Source organism: Oryctolagus cuniculus, chromosome 16 (genome assembly GCF_964237555.1).
Source record: "Oryctolagus cuniculus chromosome 16, mOryCun1.1, whole genome shotgun sequence".
Lineage (NCBI taxonomy): Eukaryota > Metazoa > Chordata > Mammalia > Lagomorpha > Leporidae > Oryctolagus > Oryctolagus cuniculus.
In genome coordinates this window covers 42305456-42324374 of record NC_091447.1, presented here as the reverse complement: position 1 = coordinate 42324374, position 18919 = coordinate 42305456, and the positions used below count along the sequence as shown (strand labels likewise).

At 41.7% G+C, this 18919-nt stretch overlaps 1 protein-coding gene across 2 annotated transcripts in view; it reads right to left on the bottom strand.

The window, feature by feature from the left end:
• Positions 1 to 18919, bottom strand: part of CALCR (calcitonin receptor) — a 163846-nt gene that overhangs the window by 62282 nt on the left and 82645 nt on the right.

Here is an 18919-nt window from a genome sequence, read left to right as displayed (position 1 = left end):
CTGGTTGATGCAGACATTTGGAGCTGAAATAGTGGATAGAAGCTCTGTCTTACCCTGTCTCTCTCTGACTCTCAAATGAATGAATGAATAAGGTAATTAACTAATCAGTGTCAACTGTAAAAGTAGTCTTATTTAGAGCTTTGAGTATTGTCTTTCCAATAACTATTTCTTGAAGGTTCAAGTTGCTGTTACAAAAAAAAATTTCTTTAGCAAGGATTGAGTATGTCCCCCAACTACTCACCATTCCTACTCAAGAACACAACAGAACAGTATGCTTTGCCACAAGTATCAGTTTGTCATTACTCTGCAAATAATGTTATACAGGGTGACAATTTAACCTATACTTCTTTTTGTTAGTAGGATTGGTGTGAAACCATATTTCAACTATGGATTTGTGGTTATGACTGTATGGTAGGTCACATAGCTGCTTCTTGCACTATTCATTCACAGATTCTATATATTCAGCTAGGGATCTACAATGTGTACCCAATATACTTGCCCTCTAAAAAGCAAATTATATTTCATCTATTTATCAGTATGGTGGAAATGGTGTCATCTTATGTGCTGATCATTATTCATTGTTTCTGATTCACTTCCGGTCTACACAGTAAATTAAAAACACATACACCTAAAACATGCTAAGGTGCATTGGGACGTACATATGGGTGAGCTGGGTGGCAAGCAACTGAGCACATGTTGGGTAGACAGGGTAGGGATGAATGATACAAGATGTGGTAAAACAGACTGGGTAAGAAGTTAAAGAAAATTACATAAATAAGAAGCTTCTTTAGAGAAGCCAGATAATTTCACCTGGGGGTGGGGTAGGGAAGTAGGGCAGATTTACAACTTGAGATGCAATTTGAAACTTCATTAGTATTTTTGCAAAATGAAGACATAGTAGGCAAAGCCAACAGATAATAACAACATATGGATATTAGAAACTTTAGGGTCACTAAAGCATAATGAATACAATGGTTTGATTTAGCTGGAGTATGGAGCCTCTCAGAATGTGGAAATAAAGTTAGAAAAGCAGATGTTGTGTGCTTAGGAAGTTTGCTACCCAAGCCACTCTTTGAGCACTTTGTGTGCACACATGTTTAGTCATCCTTACATACACATATTCTCACAACCTTGCTTGATGTTAAATCCCTTTTAGATGCTAATGATCTATGTGTCTCTGGCATCTCACACGATTGATTACATCTGATTATTACTATATTGATAATGATGGTGATTTGTGAGCTAATAAATTAAGCAAAACTGAGAACTATGATGTTTATGATTGCATCCTTACCATACCACATTAGCAGACTGAATGTATCATTTTCCTTCTCCAGTTTCTTGCATTTCCCATAGCAGTGGCTTGTACAATTATTCATAAATTGTCTGAACGCAAAACTAGGAAACAACTTTCCTTGATTTCACCCACTTCTTCATTGCCACATCTGGTCTCCAGACTCTCTGACTGTGTCTTCATTTTGTTATCTTCTTGAGAATGTGCACGCCTCTCCACACCTGATCTCAGCCACAAGGCAGAGAAGCGACAGACACCTCTCCACCATGGTTCTTGTCCAGACCCAGCCAGGATCCTGCCTCCAGAACAGTTTCCCGGCTTCTGGTCTTGATCTACAACATATATATTTTTCCATACCAAATGAGTATAATTATGTCCTTCTTTAAAAATTCCCTACAATCTAAGTAAATGCACTAAAATACTTGGTTAGGAGAGTAATATAGTATCTTATATGTCATATATATATGTATATGCACTCTTATAATATCAAATGCTGATATGATTATGGAGAGAAACAAAGAGAGATTAAAACTATCTCCTGGGTCTCTAGCCTGGTAAAAGGATAGAGAGTAAAGAAATTCAGGAGCAGGAAATTGCTCTCTTGATTAGCAAAACAGGCTATAAGAAAAGGTGTATGTTGTAGACTTACTAGCTTTATTACATTGGAATAGGATTGATAGACTTTGTCATAGTTGTCTAGCTTCCTGAAACTGTTGAAGATATGATTGATTTAAATGCGTGTTTCCCTCCCCCACAAATTTAGATGTCTGAAAAGCATTCTCTTTTACACCGGAGACTGAGTGGCACTACAGTGGCAGACAAAAATGTTGACATTTTTAAGCCAAATTTTAAAATACTTACACAGTATTCAATTCCACACATACGCAAAACTATTCTATAACTACCAGTAGGAATTTTAAATGGTAGGATTAAGATAGAGTCCTACCAACCATAATATATTGTGTCCTTATACAAACGTTGCTGAAAGAATCTTGGCACAGCTGATTTCATCAGATGATGAAGCTGGAAGTTATCATAGAATTTAAATATCCCAAGCTTCTCATGTCTGGAGCTAATGAGAATGGACTGAAATGATTTCTGTCACTTCTGTGGGAAAGTTAATGGAAGAGCTCTGGTCAAACCTCTATCCGAGATTCAATTGACTGCATGTTCTAAATTATTACCTTGCTTCCCATCAAAGGCTTTTCCCAGCTGGCTTCAACATTCTGCAGTGAAGACCCTGAAGTCTGGTTTACAGGGATACATGTGGCCATGAGCACAGTTCATTTTCTGGCCCACTCTGATTTTCCTTAAAATCACCTTTAGGAATTAGTTTTGTTCTAATGTCAAGGATATCTTAGGATAGAAGGAACTTAAACTTGAGTTGCATTGTTAAATAAAGGGGGCCTGTGGGACATTAAAATATTTAATGACCATTGCTACTGAAACATCCAGTAAGCACACATCTGCTGTCATTGTTTACGTTCCGTTTCTCCCCCACAACCTTGTTATCCATGTGTATCTATGTTTCTTACTTGTGTTTGCAGTCACAGAGGAGGGATGGAATGAGGCAGGGGTCACTTACTGTATTTATATATTCACTCATCAAAAATCTACTGAGTCAGATTCATTACTTAGTCTTAGGAAGTCTTTTTGCATTGCAGTGAATGCACAAGGGGGGGGCTACCCTTATCACCCCCTTAACATACACGTCTCCTAATCCTCTCACCATTTGTGGGATTCCAAAGATATTTCATTGTGAACCTCTGAAGGGACAAGCTTGCTCCTGCATTTCCCATTCGGAACACACATCTACTAATAGAGAAAAAGCACCACCAAATGTAACTTAATCAAACTAAACTTTGCTTTTCTTCCTATTAAATAATCCATTTCCCTGAACTTTGGATGATTTGGAAATGATCCTTTTTTTGCTGGGCTGTGCAAGCAATTCAAAAGGTTCTGCAAAATTAGCTGGATTTCCCTGAAAAACAGAGAGATTAAGTGGGATTAATGACATCAGTGATGGCCAGCAGAGTTGGATCTCTGAACATCAGCTGTGATGCAAATAGTTTTCATCATAGCAGTTGCTTCCCACCATCACCCAAAGAGAATAGTCAAGCTCTGACCTGAAGGTCTGTTACCTAAAATGCTGGTGTCAAAGTCAATTTCACTGTGTCAACTTAGCTCGTCAGGTGAAATAAGCATCCGTTTTATTAATAAGGAATTGGCATATGATGCAGCTTGCCAATTAACTTTCAAAAAATGAGTTTTTAAGAAGTTAGAGTGCATACACCAGGAGTTAGCCAACAACAAGCTTAATTAGGAATACCAAATAAGTAATCTTAATTGATGTGATTTAGTTTGGGGATGAAGATGGGATAAGAATGGAGAAGCATACACTGCCAAAGTTGTTATTTCAGGATGTGTCTTGGGGCATTGAGGTCCCTCAGGTCCTTGGGCAATTCCCATTCATATTTTCCTGCGATCTGACTACATTCCCAGGAGGTTTTGTGTCCCCATGCCTCCCTCTGGTGGTGGTATGGCTTCAGTGAGAGAAGCCAGAGCAAGCAGCGCAGAAGAGCTGGAACTACGCAGAGTTGATGAAGTGAAGTAGAACGCCAGGGTGACCAAGAAGGAACCTGAACAGGAGCTGCAGCTCTCTTCTAAAGCAACCCCGACTAACAACAGCTTCTCCAAGGACACGCTGGGTTAACATAAGCTCACTGCTCCTCCACTGTTGCTCATGGCAGCAGTGATAACGAGGAGGATTCCCTGGGACTTTAACTCTGAGGGCAGGCATATGACAGGCAACAGAACTCTTCCCTTTTGCTCTGTTCTCAGCCCAGGGAAATTCCAATGTTCTTTGCAAAGATGTATGGGGAATCCAGTGCTTATAAAGAAAAGTCACCTGTTTTCCTGGTTAATTAATACAGAAGACTATATGGTAATCTATAGCCAAATTAAACTATATTAAAGTGAATTCCTGGGGCTGGCACTGTGGCGTAGCAGGTAAAACCACTGCCTGCACTGCTGGCATCCCATGTGGGTGCCAGTTCTAGTCCCTGCTGCTCCACTTCTGATCCAGCTCTCTGCTGCGGCCTGGGAAAGCAGAAGATGCCCCAAGTCCTTGGGCCCCTGCACCCACGTGGGAGACCCGGAAGAAGCTCCTGGCTCCTGGCTTCGGATCAGCACAGCTCTGGTTGTTACAGTCAACTGGGGAGTGAACCAGTGGAATGGAAGACCTCTCTCTGCCTCGCTTTCTCTATGTGTAATTCTGACTTTCAAGTAAATAAATAAATGTTTTTAAAAAATAAATAAAATGAATTCCTTTCTCAGAGGGATGAGAGTGGAGGGAACCAGTGGGAAAGGAATGAGGGAATTAAAATGAACTGAGCATGTACAAAGAGCCAAGCAAATCATGTATATTACATCATCCTCAAATCGAATGCAAACAAGCAATTTATATCTACTTTATGTACAAGGGAAAAGAGGTTCACAGAGGTTAAATAAGCTGAGTAAGATCTCACAGTCAGTAAATGGCAGAGAAAGAAGTCAACAATAGCTCTTACTTCCAAATCTATTCTCTTCCCATATTGCACATTGACTCTAGAAATGTGTATATTTAAAATAAATATTGGGTAATGATAGTCTGAAAATAAGTTATCAATGATTTCTCTCTTTAATTGACTGCCCGTTACAGATTCTGTCAGATTTTTTATTTAGGAAAAATATGAAGTTCAGGGACCTGCACTGTGGTGTAGTAGGTTAAGCCTCTGCCTGGAGTGCCAGCATCCCATATGGGCACTGGTTCATGTCCTGGCTGCTCCTCTTCTGATCTAGCTCCCTGCGAATGACCTGGGGAGGCAGTGGAGGATGTCGCCAGTGCACCCACGTGGGAGACCTTGGAGAAGCTCCTGGCTTCAGATCAGCCCAGCTCTGGCCATTCTGGCCATTGGGGAAATGAACCAGAGGATGAAAGACATTTCTTTCTTTTCTTTTCTTTTCTTTTCTTTTCTTTTCTCTCCCTCCCTCCCTCCCTCCCTCCCTCCCACTCTATATATCTCTGCCTCTCAAATAAATAAATCTTAAAAAAATGGAAGTTCAGTAAAGATATATTGTCTCTTAAATTTGTTACACTCTTGAAAGACTGTTAAATATGTTACAATATATTTCTTCTTTGCACTTGGTTAATATTTTTACTTGATATTTTATATATAACTATATAACTAATTAAAAATAATGGCAACATAATTTCTTTTAGTTTCTTCATGAACATTCCTTGTTGAAGGGTTATGGGCTAATGCATATTTTTAGTTCTCGTTAGCAACCCATTAGATCCAGTGAAAACCTCAAATAAGGCTCACATCTAAAAGGCAATAAGAGATTTATGGCGACTCATTTTAAAAACATAGGCAAGTGCTATGTTCCAAGGACAATCGTACTGACCATTGACTTTTATATAAACCATGCATTTAAACTTATAATCAAACCTTGGAATGATTATTACTGTGAGACAAATGTAAATAATTGTTATGGATTGAACAAGATGTGGCTCCCCAAACTCAGAGAGAGGCTGAAACCCCAAAGTCTGATGTTCTGATTGATGGATTAATGCTAATGGTTGATGGATTCAGGAGGAGGCTTGACCCCAATATGTGTCTGAAGGTGGGGGCCTCTGGAAAGTTATCAGATCAGGTTAGGTTTCTTGGGTGGAGACACCTGAGTCAACGATGCAGGCATTAGAAGGAGAGACCACACAGCAGAGTAGAGGAGTGGGTTCCTGTGTCTCTGCTTCCTGGCTCACCATGGGATCGCCTCCTCCCACGTTCTGCCTTTGTGAGCCACTACCAAATTCCAGACTAATGGGACCCCTGAGCTTGGACCATGAACTTCCAAACTGTAAGCTGAAATAAACCTTCCCTCCTAATTTGCTCCTATCCTATATTTTAATTAAAGAAACAAAATGCCAGACAGGTGCTGAGACTTGGGAAAGCTGCATGCTGTATCAGAATGCTGGTTCAAGTCACAGCTCCTCTTCTTCCAACCCAGTTTCCTGCTAGTGTGCTAGAGAGGCCCTTGATGATGCCTCGAGTACTGGGGCCCCTGCCTCCCAGGTGCGAGACCTGAATGCAGTTCCTGGGTCCTGACTTGGGTCTGGCCCATACCTGGCTGTTGTATGCATCCAGGGAGTGACTGAGCAGATAGAAGATCTCTCTCTCTCTCTAATTCTGACTTTCAAATGTATAAATAATATTTTTAAGACACAAAAGCCTAACTTATGTAATTATCTAGATTTTTTTCTAATCGGACTTTATTGAAATAATTATTCACAAATTCTTCAATTTCAGTCTCAAAGTTGGTCTCTGCAGAATTGTGACAAGTCTAAGAATGGCCAATGGGTGACAATGGGCTAGCTTCCAAGTAATAGTCCTTGATGTAACTCCTTCAATATTCCAACAGTATGTGACTTAAAAATAGAATACTATAGCATCATCATTTTATCAGAATCAAATGTACAGCCTATAAAGCCAGAGATAATTAAAACACAAATGAAAATCTGAGTTTATCAAGGATTTTTTTTTTTTTTTGGGACAGGCAGAGTTAGAGAGAGACAGAGAGAAAGGTCTTCCTTCTGTTGGTTCACTCCTCAAATGGCTGCCACGGCCGGCGTTGCACCAATCCCAAGCCAGGAGCCAGGTGCTTCCTCCTGGTCTCCCATGCAGGTGCAGGGCCCAAACACTTGGGCCATCCTCCACTGCCTTCCTGGGCCACAGCAGAGAGCTGGACTGGAAGAAGAGCAACTGGGACAGAATCTGGCGCCCCAACCGGGACTAGAACCCGGGGTGCCAGAGCCACAGGTGGAGGATTAGCCTAGTGAGCCGTGGCGCTGGCCCAAAGATTTTCTTAACTCTGTCTGCCCCATCCCCATGATGTGTAAAGTATAATAATAGTTAATAGAATATAAATTACTAATGCCTACAGACTGCACTCCCACTTCCCTCCTAAACCAAAGTACTGTGGGAAATATAGCCAGCTAAATGCTCCCATCTGGCCCATACTGAATATTAATTTAGAATTATCTTAATTAAGCATTGACAAGGAAATGTTAAAGAGAGAAGCCCATTAGAACAAATGCATAACTCAATGGAATTTTCAAACATAAAGAGCAACACTTTTATGAGTAATTTCCTCGTACTGTCATCAGTTACTATTTTGTTTAGTGGTATAGAAATTCACAGACTGTCACTGGATTAATTACAGTTCAATTATAGTTTGTCTTTCTAGAACAGAAAGTTATTTTTCATAAGGCTTTGTGCATATAATAGACAGACAGTGCTTAAAAGTGGCAGCAAACAGGGACTTCTATTGTGGTGCGAGTTAAGCTGCCACCTATGATGTCAGTATCCCATATAGGCACCCTTTTTAGTCCCAGCTGCTCCACTTCCAACCCAGCTCCCTGCTAATGCACCTGGGAAAGCAGCTGTTGATGACTCAAGTACTTGGGCTCCTGGCACCCAGATGGGAGACCTGGATGGAGTCCCAGGGTCCTGGCTTCAGACTGGACAAGTCCCAGCCATTGTGGCCATTTGGGGAATGAACCAGTGGATGGAAGGTCTTTGCCTGGCTCTCCCTCTCTGTCACTGTGCCTTGCAAATAAATGAATCTTTAAAAAGGGGGGGACAGGAGCTGGAGCTGTGGTGCAATGGGTTAACGCCCTGGCCTGAAGCACTGGCATCTCACATGGGTACCAGTTTGAGACCTGGCTGCTCCACTTCTGATCCAGCTCTCTGCCATGGGCTGGGAAAGCAGTAGGAGATGGCCCAAGTCCTTGGGCCCCTGCATCTACATGGGGGACCTGGAAGAAGCTCCCGGCTCCTGGTTTTGGATCAGCCCAGCTCTAGCCGTTGTAGCCAATTGGGGAGTGAACCATTGGATGGAAGGCCTCTCTCGCTCTCTCTGCCTCTCCTCTCTCTGTGTAACTCTTTCAAATAATAAATCTTTTTTTTTAAAGGGGGGGCATTATAAAGTTTAACACCTATACCATCCATTAGTACACACACACATGACTGACAGGAAGAGAATACACAGGATACAAGGTGATGCTTGTGGGAACAGGAAACAGCCTAGACTATTTCTTTGATTTACATAAGAGAGAGGGGTGTATATGACAGCCCTACTGAAGTGTCTTTAATGTTTTTTTAAGTTGTAACTCAATGTTTCCTGAAAAACAAATATAAGGCCTATTTTTTTAAAATAAGATAGAAGTGTCTGTCACATATTTTAGTCCTATGACCAGCTGGGGTCTGCAGTTCAAGTGCATCACCAGCACAGACTGAGACCCTACAGCTCCTATTTAAGAATGATAATACTGTATTTTTTTAAAAGATTTATTTATTTATTTGAAAGGCAGAGATACAGAGAAGCTACAGCAGAGGGGGGAAGGTCCCCCATCTGCTGGCTCACTCCACAAATGGCCACAACAGCCAGAGCTGGGCCGATCTGAAGCTGGGAGCTTCTTCCCAGTCTCCCACGTTGGGGCAGGAACCCTAGGACTTGGGCCATCTCCTACTGCTTTCCCAGGTCACAGCAGAGAGCTGGATCAGAAGTGGAGCAGTCAGTACTTGAATGGCACCCATATGGGATGCTGGCACTGCAGGCAGCGGCTTTACCTACTACTCCACCAGGTGATGCTATTTAATACAACACATTTTCCCTGATATCAAAATAAAAATTGGGTGTTTTTTTTCCCCCACAGGCAGAGTTAGACAGTGAGAGAGAGAGAGACAGAGAGAAAGGTCTTCCTTCCATTGGTTCACCCCCCAAATGGCCACTACAGCCAGTGCACTGCACCGATCCGAAGCCAGGAGCCGAGTGCTCCCTCCTGGTCTCCCATGAGGGTGCAGGGTCCAAGCACTTGGACCATCCTCCACTGCACTCCTGGGCCACAGCAGAGAGCTGGACTGGAAGAGGAGCAACAAGGACAGAACCAGTGTCCCAACCGGGACTAGAACCCAGGGTGCCAGTGCCACGGAGGATTAGCCTAGTGAGCCGTGGTGCCGGCTAAAATGAGGTGTTTTGATAATGGCTTCTGGGGGAACTAAAGTAAAGAAGGCAGGAAAAAATACTTCAATATAAGGAATCTTACATTTTCAAACAACAATGGGTTTTGCCATTAGGAAATTTTAAATACAGAAATCACAGTAATGGGGAAATGCAGCCAAATTCAGGCTAAGTTTTGCTTTATTAACTACCTAAGTTTATAAATTATGATTATAATAGGTGTCAAAGTTCTTAAAGCATCCAGACCCATTGACCAAGGTTTCCCCTCTGCATATAATTATAAACTGGCCCACATTTGGTTGTAGAAATATTCATTATAAACTTGTCCACTGTAGTGGAATTCAGAATAAGTGCTCAACATAATGGATTTGTTAAATAAGGCATGGTATACCTACACAAATACTCTGTGACCATTAAAAATTGTGTATTAGAGTATTTAATCACCTAGATTAATGTTCATTGTATGTCATTACTTAAAAAGGAATTATCGGCTGGATTCATAGCATTATCTCAATTTTATAAATATATTTATATATACCTAGGGAAAAAAGGCTTGAAGAATATCAGAAAATTAATTTTAAGTACTCATTATGCACCAGGCACTATTCGTCTGTTATCTCTCTTGATCCTTTCAATAGCTTCTTCATGGAGGCACTACTGCTGTTATTTTGCAGCCATAAAAACTGGTGAGTCATGAGGAGCCAGTTAAATTTTGGTTAGATTTGCTGTGTAACAGGCAACCCAAGTATCTCAGTGGTTTACAACCAGATACTTCTGTTTGGCTCAAGTCACAGGGAAACCGTGTGGCAGCTAAAGCTCCTGCTACACATCTGTTCCATGTGATTCTTCTAGGACCAAAGATGGGGCAGTGCTGTCCCAGAGCGTGCTGCTCTCAGCATCAAGGAACTGAAGACAGCCGTGCAAGCTTTGCTGGGCCAAGGCAAGACACAACACTCACATCCATTGCCCTAATGATGTCGAGGCCAAAGTGGCTGGTACAGGGATAGATAACCTTTTCTGAGGAAGGGAGAAGGGACTACTTGGAAGTGGGAGGAGGAGAAGATGGAGAGGGAGAGGGAGGGGGAGAGGGAGGGGGAGAGGGAGGGGGAGAGGGAGAGATAAAGGGAGGGAGAGGAGGGGGAGGAGGGAGAGGAAGAGGAGGACAAAGGAGGATGAGGAGGGAAAAGAGGAGGAAGAGGCGTGGTGGGGAAGGAGAAGATGGAGAGGGAGGGGGGAGGGAGAAGGGGAGAGGGAGGGGGATAAAGGGAGGGAAAGGAGGAGGATGGAGAGGGAGAGGATGAGGAGGAGGGACAGGAGGAAGAGGAGAAGGGGCAGGAGTAAGGGGAGGAAGAGGAGCGGGGCTGATGATAGGTGAAGAAGTTGGAGGAGGAGGAGGAAGGGTGGTGATGGTGGAGGAGGAGGAGGAGGAGGAGGTGGTGGTGGTGGTGGTGGTGGTAGCTGAAGGAGGAGGAGGAGGGAGAAATTTTACACAGGTCTCCACAGCAGGGTGACAGAGGATCTAGGTGGCACTGGGACCTCTCTGGGATCACAGTGACTTTATTTTCTTTGGCTTGCCTCTATTTTCTAATTTTCACAGTATACAAGAATCACTATGGAAAACAGAAGAGGGGCAAAAGAGACAAATGAAGGCCATGGCCCTTGCTGGTGTTTTCCTCAGAGGTGACGGCCAGGACTGCTCCCTGTGCAGTCACCTCGCAGTGCAAACCAAGGATGTGGTAGGCGGGAGGAGAAGCTACACCTGTCCTGTCAATTTGTCTTCAGGTAAATGGAAGTCAAAACATATATTATTTAAATATTACTTAAATGTATGATATGTAAACTAGAGCTATATAGAAATATAATACATAAGGTATATTATATAAACATGTAAAATATTTATTTTTGAAAGGCAGAGAGCCAGAGAGGGAGAGGGCCAGAGAAAGAGAGAGGGAGAGATCTTCCATACACGTCCACCCCCGCAAATGCCTGTTCCTCATGTGACTGGCAGTGACTCAAGTATTTGAGCCATCATCTGGGGCCTCCCAGGTACATCAGCAGGAACCTGGATTTGGAAGAGGAGTGGCTGGCCCGTACTTATTAATATACGCAATCACTGTAGCATATTTAGCTTAACCTGCTGAACACAATGCCAGTCTCTGGAAGTCTATATTTTAAAAATATGACAATAATCCTCAGTAAAAACCAATGCACAAACTGAAAGGCACTTAAACGAAGGGGAATGCCATTTCAGTGAAAACCATTCTCTATAATTAGAGCTTTATTCATGGGACCAACAGCAAGTAGCAATAAAAAAAATAACTTGGTACTAATTAGCAGTGCTTTTAAGATGGAATGTCTGATGGGCTTTCTAATTACATCTCTTAAGAGTGCCCTGATTGTTGTTAGGTGTTAAAAATTATTTCATAGGTGTAATTTCAAAACTATAAAAGGAAATAAATCTCCATGGCCAATGAATAGTCATAATACATTCAAACAGCAACTCCCAACAAGAAATGAACACATACAGAAATCATTCAGTGCTATCAGAGAAAATTACCTGAGTTTCCCTGGTTAATTCTTATCACTGTTTTGCTTCTTTGGAAATTTCCAACAAACAGAAACCCAACAAATTCTATCTTACATTTCACATTTGCCTTCCTTACTACACACTATCACTGTTACATATTTATGGCAAAAAAACAGTTAAATTTTGCAACATCTGTGCTTGAAATAAAGAAATCCCTAATTGGAAAATAATAGGTCATAAAATAGTTACAATATCTAACCTCAGCAATATTTGCTACTTAAAAACACCAGCAGGAATTCTTTAACCACATTATTTCTTTTGTTCAGCACTATCTTTTTTTTTTTCCGCTGTACGTAAAATGTGTGATCTGACATTGTAGGCAGATACTCACAGATTACTGTGAATAAGATAAGTGTCTATGTCTGCCAAAAGCCTTAAGGTTTTAAGATCTAGGAGAAATAAATGTCCAAAATGTTCAATGTCCTCAATTACTATCTCTTTTCTCCACTCTCCCCATGCAAAACTTCATACTCTTTTCCAATTTGGTACAACATAAAATTTGTTTCCCTGACACAAAATAATGCCATACCATAAGAATAAAGTAAAATGTGTCTAGTTATTCCTCGCTGATACTCTCTTGGGAAGACTGAGACATCTCCAAGTTCAATCAAGCAGAAAAGGTCAGACCACACTTACACAAGGGCTCTAGTGATTCAATTTCAGTGTTGAACTGTCCACAATCCATTTCCCTCCCAAGAGTAAAGCTGACAGAACTACCATCAGAAAAGACGCAAAGACATAAGCCAACACTTACTGTAAATTACAGCCTATTTTTAAAAATGCATTTTGAGTAGCCAGATTGTGATCTTATCTGATCCAAATGCCAAACAAAAGTAAATGGCTCTCTGATTTGTTGAACGAGAGATATAAATGACTTTTACTTGGTTGAAGTAATACATTTTTAATATTTCAGATGATTATTTGAAGGATATGGACACAAATAACTATCAATTTATGAAAATATTTGGGAACAGGATTTTGTTGTACAAAATAAATTGGATCTCTATTACAACAAAACCTTTTCATTGCTTAGGGGAACCAGGGTCCCTTCAGTAGGTGTAAAAATGTTAAATTACAGACTTAATAGATCATTTAGAAATACATGCTTGTAAGAGTATAATCTTCATGCCATATATAAAGTCAACTGATTTCACATTAATCTCTGGTGCAGTTCATGTAGACTCAAATGCTTCCTTCAAAAATTTATTTTAAGATTCTAATAATTAGCACCAGATTAATTATTTTTTAGATAAATTGCTTTCATTATCTTATGTATCTCTTTGGGTTGCTTCTAGATCTAGACATGAGATCAAGACTCAAGAATGAACTCCATGAACATTTAGAGTACCTACTGTATTTCAGGTACTGTGCTACACCTGTGATGTATCTTCAGCCAAAGATTCCAGATTGATGATTTTCAGTGATTTTCCACCATGCTTTATCATGATACGATATTTTTGTAGCATGACATTTCTTAGGAAGAAACAGATGTTATATAAGCTATGAAAAGAGAAAAAAGTCCCATCAAAACATTAAAAAGAAAATTTAGAAGTGAGCAAAGATCATGACTAGATATTTTCCAAAGTATACAAATGGCCCATAAGTACATGAAAAGATGCTTCACATTATTAGTCATCAGAGACACGTGAATCAAAACACAATGAGATACCACCTCACACTCACTGGGATGGATATCATACATAAGAACAAAGTAAAAATAGAACATAAATGTTGGCAAGTATGTGGAGAATTTGAAATCCTTGTGCATTGTTGGTGGGAATATAAAATGATTCAGTTCCTATCAAAAAGAGCATGTTGGGTCCCCCCAAAACTAAAAATATTATTGCCAAATGATCTAGCTATCATATCTCTGTGTATAATACCCAAAGTAATTGAAATCAGGGTGTCAAAGAGATGTTGTATACACAGGTCTACAGTAACATTTTTCACAATAGCCAAAGGTCAAACCAAGCCAAGTATCTATCAACAGATGAATGCCTAAGTGATATATAGCATATACAGACAATGGAATATTACTGAGCCCTAAAAAGGAGGGAAATTTTGACTTGTAGTATATCATGATGAACTTTGAAGACTTTATATTAAGTAAAGTGAATCACAAAAGGACAGACACTGCAAAACTCCAGTTGTATGAAGTATTTGTAGTCAAACTCACGGGCTGGAGGAAGCAGGAATGGGAACTTACTACAGAATGGGTAAAATGTTTCAGTTTTGCAGGATGAAAAAATTTGGCGCCCCTAATAGCAGTGTACTTTTGTTTAAAAATGGTTGAGATTACAAATTATTTATATGTATTTTACCACAATTAAGAATAATGATAATAGGGGCCAGCTCTGTGACACAGCATGTTAAAGCCCTGGCCTGAAGTGCTGGCATCCCATATGGGCACCGGTTCTAGTCCCGGCTGCTCCTCTTCTGATCCAGCTCCCTGCTATGGCCTGGGAAAGCAGTAGAAGATGGCCCGCACCTGCGTGGGAGACCCAGAAGAAGCTCCTGGCTCCTGGTTTTGGATTGGCACAGCTCCGGCCATTGCGGCTATCTGGGGAGTGAACCAGCAGATGGAAGACCTCTCTCTATCTCTGTCTCTGTCTCTCTCTGTAACTCTTTCAAATAAATAAAATAAATCTTAATAAAAAGAATAATGATGATAATAATATCAGGGGAAAAAAGCTCCAAATCACTAGCATAATTTAGAGTTCACACAACAGTGGGGAAGGAAAAGTAACTGGTTGGGGTGGTGGCTAAGAGGAAGCACAGTGAGTGGGAACCCCGATATGCATCCAAGATCCAGCCCTGCTATTGGCTACTGTGTGGTCTGGGGAAAGATGTGGACTTCAGATGTGAATATGACAGATTGTACTATAAACTCTCATACGTTTTGCTAACTCTAAAATTCTATGAAGTTGGGCAATGCTGAGTAGAAAATTGAAGACAAGCACTGCAATACTCAGCATTGAGGGATGGTAGAAGGAAGAAGCAGAAAAGACGTTATGGGCCGGCGCCGTGGCTCATCTGGCTAATCCTCCGCCTGCGGCACCAGCATCCCATATGGGGCATTGGGTTCTAGTCCCAGTTGCTTCTCTTCCAGTCCAGCTCTCTGCTGTGGCCCGGGAAGGCAGTGGAGGATGGCCCAAGTGCTTGGGACCCTGTACCTGCATGGGAGACCAGGAAGAAGCACCTGGCTCCTGGCTTCGGGCCAGCGCAGCGCCAGCTGTAGCAGCCATTTGGGGAGTGAACCAATGGAAGGAAGATCTTTTTTTCTCTCTCTCTCACTGTCTATAACTCTACCTGTCAAAATAAAATAAAAAATAGTAAAAAAAAAAAAAAAGGCTTTCTAGCAAGTGACAGACTAATCCTCTGTTATAAATAGGAGTTAGGATTGTAGAACCTAGTGGATACCTTGTACCTTTCTCTGTCTCCCTAAGAGGCAAGATCATGCCCTGCTTTGGGTGTCCACGGGCCAAACAGTGAAGGTCAACACAAAGACACTGGTTGGAGAGGACCTGATGCCTTACTTCCCCAGAGATGGTGGGAAAAGAATTAAGAGGATGCCATTCCTGGAGAACTCTAGGATGCAGCCAAGAAAGAAAAGTCACTGAATCAACGCTATTAGTTTAATATCTCCTTGTTTTTTTCCCTTTGGACATGGTCTGGACAGAAATCATCCTGAAAGAGCAACTAGTACGTATGCTGCCTGGAGCAACCATCAGAAACAATGCTGTGTCATGAAAATGCTTCGATGGGGTGGTTTTCTCTAAGAAGCATCTGGATGAAGAGTGAGGTTAGCATTACAAAGACAGAAAAAGCATCAATGAAATTAAATCATAAAGTAAAGAGATTTTTTTTTGACAGGCAGAGTTAGTGAGAGAGAGAGAGAGAAAGGTCTTCCGTTTTCCATTGGTTCATCCCCCAAAATGGCCACTACGGCCGGTGCACCGTGGCCAGCGCACTGCACGGATCCAAAGCCAGGAGCCAGGTGCTTCTCCTGGTCTCCCATGCAGGTGCAGGGCCAAAGGACCTGAACCGTCCTCCACTGCCTTCCTGGGCCACATCAGAGAGCTGGACTGGAAGAGGAGCAGCCGGGACAGAACCGGTGCCCCAACCGGGACTAGAACCGGGGTACCGGTGCCCCAGGCACAGGATTAGCCTAGAGAGCCGCAGCGCCAGCCAGGGATTTTCAACAAAACTGAGTCAAAAGAAGTCATGAATGAATTGCTTAATTATTACAGATGCATGGCCTGTGGGAGTCCAATAATGGTGAGAAACAGATTCCTGTATTAAATTTTGCTTGATCTTTTATTCCTATTATAGTGTTATAGTATAATAGAAACTCCAGAAGGCACACTATATCCTTATGCTTATTTTATTCAATTGATTATAATAGTTAACAAACACAGGAAACTTGGAGTCAATTCATTTATTGAAATAAAAATGTATTTGTTGAGTTTCTAATTCGTGCTAATTAATGGGAAAGCAATGCTACACAAGAGCACAGGAGATTCCTGACAGCATGGGTTACAAAGTGACACACATAATGAAGGGAACTGAGAGAATAAATGTAAAATCCCAATTATAATAAGTGCTACAGAGGGCTTCTTGGAGATCTAGGAGTCTCCAAGGCAGGAGTTTACCTGGCAAAGCAGCAAGCATAGGTGGGGAATTTCCCCCAAACAGCATGAATTAAGTTAGCTTTGAGGGGACAGCAGTTTACCAAGCAGAAGGGACAGAGCTCCTGGTTCCAGAAACAACAGGAAAAATACCGCAGAGTATCAGGGAATTCAAGATCCCTGCGAGCTGGGGTCAGACCACATGCACAGGCCATACATTATGGGCTGAATAGTGGCCAAGCCCTCGGCTGCCCAAGTTCTTATTTGAAGTTCTGACTCTGAGCTCTCAGAATGTGACTATGTTTGAAGTGAGGACCCTTACGGAGGTGATTAAGATGAAATGAAGTCATTAGTGTCTGGGTCCTCACCTTTTTATAAGAAGAGGAACATAGACGTACAGAGAAGAGACTATGTAGAGACACTGAGAGAACACGGCTATCTACAGATCAAAGAGACTGGACACCTTGATGTTGCCAAACTAAATGTTGGTTAAATCACTCAGTGTGTGGCACTGTGGTGGGGCCCACACAATGTAACACATCATACAAGCCCCTGGAGGTTTTGCTTTTAATGGGGGAGAGGCAAGATGTCTGCCACAGCCAAGGTTTGTTCAGGCCAAAGCCAGATGCCTACAACTTCATCTGGGTTTCCATGTGGGTGGCTGGGGCCTCATTGCTTGGGTCATCTTCTGATGCCTCCACAGTGAACATTCTAAGAAAGTGAATCAGAAATGGAGAACCCAGCACTTAAACCAGGCCCTCTGATAAGGAATGCAGGCTTCTCAAGCAACAGCTTAATCCTTTGTGACACAACGGCTCCTCCTGCCTTTACTTTTTTTTTTTTTTTTTTTTTTTTTTTTTTGACAGGCAGAGTGGACAGTGAGAGAGAGAAAGAGACAGAGAGAAAGGTCTTCCTCCTGCCGTTGGTTCACCTTCCAATGGCCACCGCAGCCAGCGTGCTGCGGCCGGCGCACCGCACTGATCCGAAGCCAGGAGCCAGGTGCTTCTCCTGGTCTCCCATGGGGTGCAGGGCCCAAGGACCTGGGCCATCCTCCACTGTACTCCCGGGCCACAGCAGAGGGCTGGTCTGGAAGAGGGGCAACCGGGACAGAATCCGGCGCCCCGACCAGGACTAGAACCCGGTGTGCCGGCGCCGCAGATGGAGGATTAGCCTATTGAGCCATGGCGCCAGCCCCTGCCTTTACTTTTAAGTGTTCACAGACACCCTGATGATAAAGGGCAACTTTTCTGTTTTCCTCTGTGAGAATCAATACTTCCAACTTCGTGAAAGTCAGAATCTCTGATTAAAAGTTTCCGAGTCAGTGTGAAATAGGTTATAAGATGCTCTTAGAGAATCTTACAGAAACATAACACAATTATAATTATAAACACAAAACTTAATTGCCATTCGGTATATATCCAAAGACAAACACATATATATTTGTTACACCAATACTGACAAAACAGACTTCTAATTTATGGGGATACACTGGATATTTTATCCTAATTTCAATGTACTTAATTAATATAAGGCAGGGATGAATCAAAGCAAAACACAATGTATTTCCAGTTGGGCATTCTACTCTCTTGAAAGCGTGGCTATTTGAGCACATGTGAATTCACGAAAAGGTAGACTCTTTAACACAATCAAAGCATTAAGTGGGATTACTTTTTGATGCCACTTTGAATTTAAACCTTACTTTTGCTTCTACTGACATTGAACTTTCATGTTCAATAAACAAACTGTACATGAGGACTATGACTATAAATAGTATTTGAATGGTCCAGCAGGTATTGATTCACTCTTCATCAATATTGTTTGAAAGGAATGTTTAGTGATAGGCATTACAGATGAAGAGCTAAGATTCCTGGCAGCTGGCCTTTGTAGTTGTGTATTTCTTATGATAATAGCTGTGTATTTCTTATGATAATAGCTGTGGGTCTGGAGCAATGTTTAAGCTCTTGATTTTCATTACCTGAATTAACACTCTCAACAGCCCCAGAGGGGGCGTTGTATGGGAGAGGGTTCTGAGCTGGAACTCAGTGACATGTCTCTAAGATCTTGGAGCCCTTATACTTGGTGATTACCCAGTAACTTCCCCCTGATTTCAGAGAAGTAATTTCTAAAGAAGTGATTAATAATTGGGAATTGGGGTTGTCTTCTCCTATTCTCTTGCTCAAATTAAATAAACTAGGTACTCAGTACAGAAAAAAACTGGCTAAGATTTTTCTACCTCTCAGTAGCCACAAAACAACTAATGTACCTGTACCCTCAACAATCAAGAACATTTGGAAATTAGTTTCACGTAGACTACATTACCAAAGTATGAGCCAGAAGAGACTGAATCAA